The sequence below is a fragment of the Hyla sarda genome, chromosome 2, assembly GCF_029499605.1.
Source record: "Hyla sarda isolate aHylSar1 chromosome 2, aHylSar1.hap1, whole genome shotgun sequence".
Classification (NCBI taxonomy): domain Eukaryota; kingdom Metazoa; phylum Chordata; class Amphibia; order Anura; family Hylidae; genus Hyla; species Hyla sarda.
In genome coordinates this window covers 375,668,347-375,681,965 of record NC_079190.1, presented here as the reverse complement: position 1 = coordinate 375,681,965, position 13,619 = coordinate 375,668,347, and the positions used below count along the sequence as shown (strand labels likewise).

At 46.1% G+C, this 13,619-nt stretch overlaps 1 protein-coding gene across 6 annotated transcripts in view; it reads left to right on the top strand.

The window, feature by feature from the left end:
* Positions 1-13,619, top strand: part of RAP1GAP2 (RAP1 GTPase activating protein 2) — an 882,491-nt gene that overhangs the window by 614,526 nt on the left and 254,346 nt on the right. The gene's annotated exons all lie outside the window — the stretch shown is intronic.

Genomic DNA, 13,619 nt, shown 5'->3' with positions numbered 1-13,619 from the left:
CTAAGGGGTTCAGAGGGGGTTGTAGAGAATGCCATTATATAACTGTTTGGTAACTGGCATTGTGAAACAGGAAAGATGTGTAGGGCTAGGTTTCCACACAGGTTTTTTTTCTGGCGTTTTTTGCTAAACTGCTACTACAGTATTTGAGCCACTGCTGAGTTTGGCTCAAAAACTGCAGTGGCAGTTTTCAAAAAAACGCCAGCAAAAACCTGTATGGAAACCTAGCCTAAGGTTTCATTCACTTTTGCATTGGAGGCTCTATTTGGATCTCTGTCACAGATTTTGTTTAAAGGGGTACTCCGGTGGATTTTTTTTTTTTTTTTTTTTTTAAGTCTGAGGCTAGAAAGTTAAACAGATTTGTAAATGACTTCTATTAAAAAATCCTAAACCTTCCAGTACTTGACAGCTGCTGTATGCTCCAGAAGAAGTTGAGTTGTTCTTTTCAGTCTGACCACAGTGCTCTCTGCTGATACCTCTGTCCATGTCAGGAAATGTCCAGAGCAGGAGAGGTTTGCTATGAGGATGTTCTTCTGCTCTGGACAGTCCCTGACATGGGCAGAGGTGTCAGCAGGGAGCACTGTAGTCAGACAGAAAATAACTACACAACTTCCTGTGGAGTATACAGCAGCTGAAGTACTAGAAAGATTAACATTTTTAAATAGAAGTAATTTACAAATCTATTTAACTTTCTGGCACCAGTTGATTAAAAAAATGTTTTCCACTGGACTACTGCAGCCATAGAACGCATCCCTTATCGCCAGAATAGGTGATAAGTGTCTGATCGCGGGGGGTCCGACCAATGGGACCCTCCGTGATCTCCCGTACAGGGACCCGGCATTGCCGTGGCTCTGCCCAGCTAATAATTGTGCTGTCAATCTCACTAAGAGGTCGACAGACACTCCCCCTCCATTCAGCTCTATGGAAGAGGTGGGGATGCACGAACGCTGCAGCTCCACCTCTCCCATAGAGATACATGAAAAGGGGTGTGTCGGCCATAGCGTTATGCTGCGGCCAACGTGAATCCTGCATTGGGAGATCTGCAGCAGAGCCGGGGCCCGTACAGGAGATAGCAAGGTCCCAGCGGTAAGACCCCCCACGATCCTGCGGATAGGGGATAAGTGTTCTATGGCTGCAGTAAACCTTTAAATATCGGAACAAGAAAATGCTACATTCAGGAAAATTTCCATCATAATATGATGGGCTAAAAATGGAAACCACATGGACCTCATTAAAGTCAATGAGGTCCCTTGGGATCCATTGGTATCTGTCATACAGTAGACCATTCTACAGTACTTTGTATACTCCTGAATGAAAAATCTGTCATGGAAACCCTGAATGGAGCCAAGACACAGATGGAAAAATAGTCATAGGCAGAATAGAGGTGACCCTATGTGCCCAATGTGCCACCCTGTAGTATGGGATCTGATAAAGTACAGCACAAAAACAACCTGTGTATGACTCTGGTTAGAGCCAGATACGGAAACATGTAATTTTTTTATATTCTGTTTATATTTTCTGATTAGTTTGTTGAACCATAGTAGTAAAAAATAGACTGGAGGAGACTCACTTACTTTAATCTGTTTAGTACTTACAAAGTTACAGACCTTTATACTTTTATTGATATTGAGCTTCTGAGCACAATGGAGGCTGAGAGGCGGCTTGCCCAGCTCCCCTGCCTCCTCCATATTCACTGCCCTGCCCACCCCTCTCATAAATATGCTAATATCTTCACTCTTACGTCATTAGGATGTGAGAGCCTGATGTGGGTGACCGTTCTGCTCTCTAAACAGGCTTTGCTGCCTTCCAGGTTTAGAAAGGCAGGGGCACCTGTGCTTGGCTCAGAGAGCAAAACGCTCCCCCCCGCAGACTTGAGTAAATCCATTGGCATAATGATGAGAGGGGAAGGCCAGCCAACTCCCTGCCTCCATTGCACACAGGATGGCAATACTAAGGAAAGAATAAAGGTCCATAACTTTGCAAGTACTAAACAGATTAAAGTAAGTGACAACAGTTTTTAAAGCTGTTCACCCTCATTATAACCCAGTATATTTGGTTTAGTGCATGTGAACAGCCTGTGAGTTCGTCTTTAACTTCTATGAAAAAGTGTTTCAGACATGTTCTTTCACCTGTGCAGAGATCATTGTGCAGGGAGGGGGAGGAGGGGAGCAGTGATCATTATCAGGTATTTTGAATGAGCTGATCCTGTTTTATACTGTTACCTTTCATCATAGTTCTGCATGTGATGATAATGATGAGACTGCTCAAATGTTTTCTCTACAGAACGGAAAGTGTTAGGCTTAATAGCAAGATTTCAGGTTTATTCTATAATAAAGATAGTAAAATTAGAAACAAAAAGCACCCAAAATTCATAAAAATCTATAAAAACTCAATTTAACCCCTTAAGGACTGAGCCCTTTTTCACCTTAAGGACTCAGCCATTTTTTGCAATTCTGACCACTGTCACTTTAAACATTAATAACTCTGGAATGCTTTTAGTTATCAATCTGATTCCGGGATTGTTTTTTCGTGACATATTCTACTTTAACATAGTGGTAAAATTTTGTGGTAACTTGCATCCTTTCTTGGTGAAAAATCCCAAAATTTGATGAAAATTTTGAAAATTTTGCATTTTTCTAACTTTGAAGCTCTCTGCTTGTAAGGAAAATGGATATTAAAAATATTTTTTTTTTATTCACATATACAATATGTCTACTTTATGTTTGCATCATAAAATTGACGTGTTTTTATTTTTGGAAGACACCAGAGGGCTTCAAAGTTCAGCATCAATTTTCCAATTTTTCACAAAATTTTGAAACTCGCTTTTTTTCAGGGACCAGTTCAGGTTTGAAGTGGATTTGAAGGGTCTTCATATTAGAAATACCCCATAAAAGACCCCATTGTAAAAACTGCACCCCCCCAAAGTATTAAAAATGACATTCAGTCAGCGTTTTAACCCTTTAGGTGTTTCACAGGAATAGCAGCAAAGTGAAGGAGAAAATTCACAATCTTCATTTTTTACACTCGCATGTTTTTGTAGACCCAATTTTTGAATTTTTGCAAGGGGTAAAAAGGAGAATATTTTTACTTGTATTTGAAACCCAATTTCTCTCGAGTAAGCACATACCTCATATGTCTATGTTAATTGTTTGGCGGGCGCAGTAGAGGGCTCAGAAGGGAAGGAGCGACAAATGGTTTTTGGGGGGCATGTCACATTTAGGAAGCCCCTATGGTGCCAGAACAGCAAAAAAAAAAAAAATGCTTGGTTTCCCAAAAGTTTTACATTTTTAAAAAGGGTAATAGCAGAAAATACCCCCCAAAATTTGAAGCCCAATTTCTCCCGATTCAGAAAACCCCCCATATGGGGGTAGAAAGTGCTCTGCTGGCGCACTACAGGTCTCAGAAGAGAAGGAGTCACATTTGGCTTTTTTGAAGGAAATTTTGCTCTGGGGGCATGCCGCATTTAGGAAGCCCCTATGGTGCCAGGACAGCAAAAAACCCCACATGGCATACCATTTTGGAAACTAGACCCCTTGGGGAACGTAAAAAGGGGCAAAGTGAACCTTAATACCCCAAAGGGGTTTCACAACTTTTGCATATGTAAAAAAAAAAAATTACCTAAAATGCTTGGTTTCCCAAAAAATTTACATTTTTACAAAGGGTTAAAGCAGAAAATACCCCCCAAAATTTGAAGCCCAATTTCTTCCGATTCAGAAAACGCCCCATATGGGGGTGAAAAGTGCTCTGCTGGCGCACTACAGGTCTCAGAAGAGAAGGAGTTACATTTGGCTTTTTGAAAGCAAATTTTGCTCTGGGGGCATGCCGCATTTAGGAAGCCCCTATGGTGCCAGGACAGCAAAAAAACAAACACATGGCATACCTTTTTGGAAACTAGACCCCTCGGGGAACGTAACAAGGGGTTAAGTGAACCTTAATACCCCACAGGTGTTTCACGACTTTTGCATATGTAAAAAAAAAAATTTTTTTTTTACCTAAAATGCCTCTTTTCCCAAAAATTTTACATTTTTAAAAAGGGTAATAGCAGAAAATACCCGCCAAAATTTGAAGCCCAATTTCTCCCGAGTACGGCGATACCCCATATGTGGCCCTAAACTGTTGCCTTGAAATACGACAGGGCTCCAAAGTGAGAGTGCCATGCGCATTTGAGGCCTAAATTAGGGACTTGCATAGGGGTGGATATAGGGGTATTCTACGCCAGTGATTCCCAAACAGGGTGCCTCCAGCTGTTTTAAAACTCCCAGCATGCCTGGACAGTCAGTGGCTATCTGGCAATACTGGGAGTAGTTGTTTTGCAACAGCTGGAGGCTCCGTTTTGGAAACAGTGGCGTACCAGACGTTTTTCATTTTTATTGGGGAGGGGAGGGGGGCTGTGTAGGGGTATGTGTATATGTAGTGATTTTTAATTTTTATTTTATTGTGTGTTAGTGTAGTGTAGTGTTTTTAGGGTACAGTCACACGGGCGGGGGTTCACAGTAGTTTCACGCTGGCAGTTTGAGCCGCAGCTCAAACTTGCAGCCGGATACTTACTGTAATCCTCCGCCCATGTGAGTGTACCCTGTACGTTCACATTGGGGGGGGGGGGGGGGAACATCCAGCTGTTGCAAAACTACAACTCCCAGCATGTACTGTCTATCAGTTTTTAATTTTTATTGGGGAGGGGAGGGGGGTTGTATAGGGGTGTGTGTATACGTAGTGTTTTTTACTTTTTATTGTGTGTAAGTGTAGTGTTTTTAGGGTACAGTCGCACGGGCGGGGGTTCACAGTAGTTTCTCGCTGGCAGTTTGAGCTGCGGCAGAAAATTTGCCGCAGCTCAAACTTGCAGCCGGATACTTGCTGTAATCCTCCGCCCATGTTAGTGTACCCTGTACGTTACATTGGGGGGGGGGGGGGGACATCCAGCTGTTGCAAAACTACAACTCCCAGCATGTACGGTCTATCAGTGCATGCTGGGAGTTGTAGTTTTGCAACAGCTGGAGGCACACTGGTTGTGAAACACAGAGTTTGGGAACAAACTCAGTGTTTTGCAACCAGTGTGCCTTCAGCTGTTGCAAAAGCTACAACCCCCAGCATGTACGGGCAGCGGAAGGGCATGCTGGGTCTTGTAGTTATGCAACAGCTGGAGGCATACTACTTTGGCTGGGGATGCTGGAGACTGTAGTTATGCAACAGCTGGAGAAACACTGGTTTGCTACATAACTCAGTATGCCTTCAGCTGTTGCAAAACTACAACTCCCAGCAGTCACCGACAGCCAACGGGCATGCTGGGAGTTGTAGTTATGCAACCAGCAGATGCACTACTACAACTCCCAGCATGCACTTTAGCTGTTGGTGCAAGCTGGGAGTTGTAGTTACACAACAGCTGAAGGTACACTTTTGCATAGAAAAAATGTGCCTCCAGCTGTTGCAAAACTACAAGTCCCAGCATGCCCATAAGGGCATGCTGGGAGTTGTGGTGGTCTGCCTCCTGCTGTTGCATAACTACAGCTCCCAGCATGCCCTTTTTGCATGCTGGGAGCTGTTGCTAAGCAACAGCAGGAGGCTGTCACTCACCTCCAACGATCCAGCCGCATGAGGTCAGTCCCTCGTCGTCGCCGCCGCGGCCGTCGCTCCTGGGGCCCCGATCCCAACATTGACGCCGGGGATCGGGGTCCCCAGCACCCGGGGTCGTCTTCCCACACCCGCTCACGTCCTCCGGAAGAGGAGCGGAGCGGGTTGCGGGAGTGACACCCGCAGCAGGCGCCTTGATTGGTCGGCCGGTAATCCGGCCGACGAATCAGGGCGATCGTGAGGTGGCACCAGTGCCACCTCACCCCTGCAGGCTCTGGATTTCCGGGTCACCGGGTCACTGGAGACCCGATTGACCCGGAATCTGCCGCAGATCGCTGGACTGAATTGTCCAGCGATCTGCGGCCATCGCCGACATGGGGGGCATAATGACCCCCCTGGGCGATATGCCCCGATGCCTGCTGAACGATTTCAGCAGGCATCGGGCACCGGCTCCCCTCCAGCTAGCGGCGGGGGGCCGGGATTTGACAGGACGTACTTAAGGACTCGGAAAAGGGGCCGTTTGAGTACGTCCTGCGTCCTTAAGGGGTTAAACAATAGGTAATATTCTGGTTACACATCCCCTTTACATAGACACTTTAAGATATAAAAACTTTTGATATGTTGTAAAGCATGCAAAATCAATATGATTTGCAATTGCTTTCATTAGAACATTTTCAGTATTTCATACTGAAAAAAACAGTCAAACATCTTCCCCCCCCCCCCCCCCCTGCCTGCTTGGACACATACCAGTTCTGCTGTGTCCATGCATCATCTATGTCATGGACACACTTCTTTGATTGACAGCTGTGAGTGCAGGGCTCACAGCTGGAGGAAAAATCCTCCCACTGTCAGCTCGTGTCCCGCTACTGTCAGTGAGGACAAGCTGGGAGTTGTAGTTTTGCTAATGCTAGAGGAGATGTGAGCAGACAGCATACTGAGGGAGGAGGCAGAGACCTGTACAGTGAGGCCACACCCCCCTCCCTTTGAGAGGAATTCAGACTAGTGAGCTAAATTAAAAGTGTAATAAAAAAAAAAATAAAGGTGCTAGACACATAAAAATTAGATGTACATGGTCAGGATTAAGTACTGAGTGATATATAAAAAAAACATTTTGTTGGATCTGACGGGCACGCTTTAAGGGTTACAAATAGGTTTATAAGTTTAACAGAGATTGCATGAAACCACAACATGAATAAAAATTTAATATAAAAGATATTGAGATTCAGATATATTTCACATGCCTAAATAAGCAAACTCTCATTACATCAGAAGAGTACATAGCAGGGAATAAACCAACTTGGCCTACGAGCCCATCTGTGTATATAAAAAGCATTAGCCAAGATGAAGTAGTGTAGGCATTCATCCAGGAGACAGGATGCCTGAGTGCAAATGATCATTGCCTCTCATAGCATATAGCATTGAATTGCAATCTGCAGACATCATTATTCGTTCATTGGTTACTCTTCCCAGAATATGCACTAATGTTACTGTACTGCTGGATCTCATAGGTCATATCTCCATTATATATCTAGATGTGGTTAACTGGGAATTACTGTTCATTGTTAATTCCTAAGAAAAATACTAAATATTTATTCTACTTGTTTATATTATAATCATTTTTCACTTCATATGTCGCAACGTTTAGGCTATAATACAGAGATCAGTCATATTCACATGGGTCAGATTATCTTCAGATTATTTCTGCAGAAAATCCACAGGAAACCTGCAGAGAAATCCACAAGACAAGTCTGCACAAAATGATGCTGAGATGGGTGAGATTTGTATCTGCAGACTTTCCTGTGGAAGCACACACAAAAAAAGGAGAATCTGCAGCAAAATGGGTCTCATTTACTGAGGCTTCTCTGAGTAAATTTAGTAGGTTTTTTGCATCACATGTGTTGTGTGCCAGAATTTCTGACAAAGAATCCAAAAAAACATACCAGCTCTCCACTTTACACAGAAAACCTGAAAAGGGGGGGGTGGCCATCGGGGGGAAAGGGGTGTGTCTCCCTTTTTGAAAAAAAAATATTAAGAAACTACAAATTTACTTATGTTCCCACATAAAAATGTAGTGGATCTGAGCTCTAGAAAACCCGACTGCTCAGAGCATGTGTAAAAAAAAAAAAAAATGTAGTGACCTCTGTACATCAAATACAGAGGGGCTGGGAGGTGAGCAAAGTGGTGTGTCAGGCTGTGGCATTTGAGCAGCTTGGCCCTGCCTCCTTGACACTTGGCTGAGAGATTAAAGGAGATTTTATTAGTTTAGCAACTACCCTCAGGTCTAGGAAAGGTATAGTTTGCTTCTGTATCCTAAGGCCCCTTTCAAACTATGGTATATTGTGTGTACAGTGGACGCTGTCAAAATCGCACAGACATGTGCCTTCCCCATTGATGGCAATGCAGTCCATGCAAAGTCTGCAATTTAAATTTCTATGGGGGAAACAGGATACCTTGAAGTGTGCAACTTTTCCTATTCCTATCTATGTATCTATCTATTTATTATTGTGATAGTATTTCCATTTTAGATCTATCTACTGTATTTTTCGCACTATAAGACCATAAGATGCACCTAGGTTTTAGAGAAGAACAAGAAAAAAAATATTCTGAACCAAACGGGTACTAAAATATTTAATAAACTATAACAGAATAATTATTCAACCATGTTATTCAACCCCCCTTGTGGCCAGCAGGACCCCCCTTGTAAACAGTAGGACCCCACTTGTAGTTGCTTACTCATGGCCGCTCCGCAGCCCCGTACTTATCACTACTGCTGCCCTGTACAGTCCAGTGGCGTCGCTAGAGGGGGGGGGGGGGCAGAGGGGGCCATGGCCCCCACTAGATCAGGCCATGCCCCTCCTTGTGCCCCCCCCCAATACAAAATAAATAGGGTTGTCCCGATACTAGTATCGGGGCCAGGGGCGGACTGACCGGCTGGGTAAAGAGCCCGCTGCAGCTGCTGGGGATGAAGGTACCTGATGATGGCTCCGCCCCCAGCACAGGAGAGGACGGGCCGAGAGCTGACAGGCCTCTGGAACACAGAGCAGCTTCATGTGAGGTGAGTGATGTCCGTGTCCTCCCTCTCTCCCCCCTGATCAACAGTATATCCTGGGGCTGGGCATAGGCGTGCGCAGCCTATTGCATTAGGGTGTGCACCCTAAAGCACAAACTCCCGCCGCGCGCGCGTGTGTGTATATATATATATATATATATATATATATATATATATATACACACACATACACACAGTTAGTATAGTTCCCCCACATTAGGTGCAGTATAAGTCCCACCACATTAGGTGCAGTATAGTCCCCCACATTAGGTGCAGTATAGTTCTCCCACATTAGGTGCAGTATAAGTCCCCCCACATTAGGTTGGCAATATAAGTCCCCGCACACTAGGTTGGCAGTTCAGTTCCCCCACATTAGGTGCAGTTCAGTTCCCCCATATTAGGTGCCACCTAATGTAGGGGAACTGTACTGCACCTAATGTGGGGGAACTGTACTGCACCTAATGTGGGGGAACTCTACTGCACCAGTACAGTTCCTCCACATTAGGTGTAGTATAGTTCCCCACATTATGTGCAGTACAGTTCCCCACATTATGTGCAGTACAGTTCCCCCACATTAGGTGCAGTATAGTTCCCCCACATTAGGTGCAGTATAGCTCCCCACATTAGGTGCAGTATAGTTCCCCACATTAGGTGCAGTATAGTCCCCACATTAGGTGCAGTATATTCCCCACATTAGGTGCAGTATATTCCCCACATTAGGTGCAGTACAGTTCCCCCACATTAGGTGCAGTATAGTACCCCACATTAGGTGCAGTATAGTCCCCCACATTAGGTGCAGTATAGTCCCCCACATTAAGTGCAGTATAGCTCCCCACATTAGGTGCAGTATAGTTCCCCACATTAGGTGCAGTATAGTTCCCCACATTAGGTGCAGTATAGTTCCCCACATTAGGTGCAGTATAGTCTCCACATTAGGTGCAGTATAGTTCCCCCCACATTAGGTGCAGTATAGTCTCCACATTAGGTGCAGTACAGTTCCCCCACATTAGGTGCAGTATAGTCCCCCACATTAGGTGCAGTATAGTCCCCCACATTAGGTGCAATATAGCTCCCCACATTAGGTGCAGTATATTCCCCACAGACATACAGCCTTCAGCCATATACAGTGTATGGCTGGAGGATGTATGTCTGTGTACTGCCCCACTTCAGTGTTCCGACCACCGGTCCTCCGGTCCGGGGTCACGATCTACTGCTATGGCCTATAGACCATAGCAGTAGGTCCCGGGACTGGAGGAGCGGTGGTCGGAACACTGAAGACGACGTGCTGCCAGCTCGTGTTGGTCACTTACCATTCCAGCCGGCGCGCATCCTCTTCCTTGACGTCCCTGCGTGCGCTACTTCCCGGCGGTCCCTGTGTTTTTAAAGTTAACGCGGGGGCCGCTGTAGAAAGGTAACCGGGACATCCTTGTGTCCCGAAAAGATCTTTTGGGACACAGGGATGTCCCGAATGTGATGGGGGGGGGGGGGTCCTCTGTGGGCTGCTCAGTGGTGGCCTCGGATGCCCCCCTGGGCTTGATTAGGGTGTGCCTGGGCACATTTTTCGCACTATAAGACCATAAGATGCACCTAGGTTTTAGAGAAGAACAAGAAAAAAAATATTCTGAACCAAACGGGTACTAAAATATTTAATAAACTATAACAGAATAATTATTCAACCATGTTATTCAACCCCCCTTGTGGCCAGCAGGACCCCCCTTGTAAACAGTAGGACCCCACTTGTAGTTGCTTACTCATGGCCGCTCCGCAGCCCCGTACTTATCACTACTGCTGCCCTGTACAGTCCAGTGGCGTCGCTAGAGGGGGGGGGGGGCAGAGGGGGCCATGGCCCCCCCTAGATCAGGCCATGCCCCCCCTTGTGCCCCCCCCAATACAAAATAAATAGGGTTGTCCCGATACTAGTATCGGGGCCAGGGGCGGACTGACCGGCTGGGTAAAGAGCCTGCTGCAGCTGCTGGGGATGAAGGTACCTGATGATGGCTCCGCCCCCAGCACAGGAGAGGACGGGCCGAGAGCTGACAGGCCTCTGGAACACAGAGCAGCTTCATGTGAGGTGAGTGATGTCCGTGTCCTCCCTCTCTCCCCCCTGATCAACAGTATATCCTGGGGCTGGGCATAGGCGTGCGCAGCCTATTGCATTAGGGTGTGCACCCTAAAGCACAAACTCCCGCCGCGCGCGCGTGTGTATATATATATATATATATATATATATATATACACACACACACATACACACAGTTAGTATAGTTCCCCCACATTAGGTGCAGTATAAGTCCCACCACATTAGGTGCAGTATAGTCCCCCACATTAGGTGCAGTATAGTTCTCCCACATTAGGTGCAGTATAAGTCCCCCCACATTAGGTTGGCAATATAAGTCCCCGCACACTAGGTTGGCAGTTCAGTTCCCCCACATTAGGTGCAGTTCAGTTCCCCCATATTAGGTGCCACCTAATGTAGGGGAACTGTACTGCACCTAATGTGGGGGAACTGTACTGCACCTAATGTGGGGGAACTCTACTGCACCAGTACAGTTCCTCCACATTAGGTGTAGTATAGTTCCCCACATTATGTGCAGTACAGTTCCCCACATTATGTGCAGTACAGTTCCCCCACATTAGGTGCAGTATAGTTCCCCCACATTAGGTGCAGTATAGCTCCCCACATTAGGTGCAGTATAGTTCCCCACATTAGGTGCAGTATATTCCCCACATTAGGTGCAGTATATTCCCCACATTAGGTGCAGTACAGTTCCCCCACATTAGGTGCAGTATAGTCCCCCACATTAGGTGCAGTATAGTCCCCCACATTAGGTGCAGTATAGTTCTCCACATTAGGTGCAGTATAGTTCCCCACATTAGGTGCAGTATAGTCCCCACATTAGGTGCAGTATAGTTCCCCCACATTAGGTGCAGTATAGTCCCCCACATTAGGTGCAGTATAGTCCCCCACATTAGGTGCAGTATAGTTCCCCACATTAGGTGCAGTATAGTCCCCCACATTAGGTGCAGTATAGTCCCCCACATTAAGTGCAGTATAGCTCCCCACATTAGGTGCAGTATAGTTCTCCACATTAGGTGCAGTATAGTTCCCCACATTAGGTGCAGTATAGTTCCCCACATTAGGTGCAGTATAGTCTCCACATTAGGTGCAGTATAGTTCCCCCCACATTAGGTGCAGTATAGTCTCCACATTAGGTGCAGTACAGTTCCCCCACATTAGGTGCAGTATAGTCCCCCACATTAGGTGCAGTATAGTCCCCCACATTAGGTGCAATATAGCTCCCCACATTAGGTGCAGTATATTCCCCACAGACATACAGCCTTCAGCCATATACAGTGTATGGCTGGAGGATGTATGTCTGTGTACTGCCCCACTTCAGTGTTCCGACCACCGGTCCTCCGGTCCGGGGTCACGATCTACTGCTATGGCCTATAGACCATAGCAGTAGGTCCTGGGACTGGAGGAGCGGTGGTCGGAACACTGAAGACGACGTGCTGCCAGCTCGTGTTGGTCACTTACCATTCCGGCCGGCGCGCATCCTCTTCCTTGACGTCCCTGCGTGCGCTACTTCCCGGCGGCCCCTGTGTTTTTAAAGTTAACGCGGGGGCCGCTGTAGAAAGGTAACCGGGACATCCTTGTGTCCCGAAAAGATCTTTTGGGACACAGGGATGTCCCGAATGTGATGGGGGGGGGGGGGTCCTCTGTGGGCTGCTCAGTGGTGGCCTCGGATGCCCCCCTGGGCTTGATTAGGGTGTGCCTAGGCACACCCGGCACACCCCGTGCGCACGCCTATGGGGCTGGGTCATGTGTATAGTAGCAGTCCAGTGGGGTCACTTTCCCTCCTTCAGTGTCCACAGGTCACATTATCAGAAAAATTTTTGGGAAAAATTGCGGCAAAATTGCGCGGTTTTACCGCGATTTTTCGTAAATCGCGGTAAAACCGCTCAATTTTTGCCGCAATTTTTCCATAAATTGTTCTGGTAATGTGACCTGTTGGAGACCTGTGGACACTGGAGGAGGGAAAGTGACCCCTCTGGAAGGACAACATGTGAACACACTGCTAGTTTATCATTAACCCCTTAAGGGTACATTCACATGTACAGGATCTGCTGCATATTTTTGCTGCATATTTTGTGCAGCTGATTTTGCAACCTATTAGCTTCAATAGGAAGCAAAATCAGCTGCAGAAAATATACAGCAGATTCTGTATGTGTTAACGTACCCTAAGGGCTCATTCAGGGATGGATCCCCATCATATTTTACGCTGTGGACCCTACAGTGCTGCCTCTATCTGTGCCTGCTCATAACGGCAATCCTCCGCTACGAGCAGACACACTTTGATGTGTATACTCGCACACATCATGGCCGCTCCTGCTCTCTGAGCTAGGCCGAGAGCAGCCGCGATGTGTGCGAGTATGCACATCAAAGCGTGTCTGCTCGTAGCGGAGGATTGCCGTTATGAGCAGGCACAGATGGAGGCAGCACTGTAGGGTCCATTGTCGGGGGATCCGCAGCGTAAAATATGCTGGGGATCCCTCCGTGTAAATGAGCCCTAAGGCGTATGTGTACGCACAGTGCCTGCTCCCACTGTGTTGTATAAATCATTAGCTAGAACCCTCGGCTAATGCCAGACATCACCAATCAGGCTGATGTTTGACATTAACACTTTAGATGCCGCTATCAAAGTTGATGGTTGTGTCCAAAAGTTTTAACCCCTTAAGGACATAGCGTTTTTCTGTTTTTGCACTTTAGTTTTTTCCTCCTTACCTTTTAAAAATCATTACCCTTTCAATTTTTCACCTAAAAATCCATATGATGGCTTATTTTTTGCGCCACCAATTCTACTTTGTAGTGACATTGGTCATTTTACCCAAAAATCTACGGCAAAAACGCAGAAACGGAAAAAAAATCATTGTGCAACAAGAATGTATGAAGATTTTAAATACATTTTTTTTACATTTTTTTTTAATTAAACATGTTCTGCAC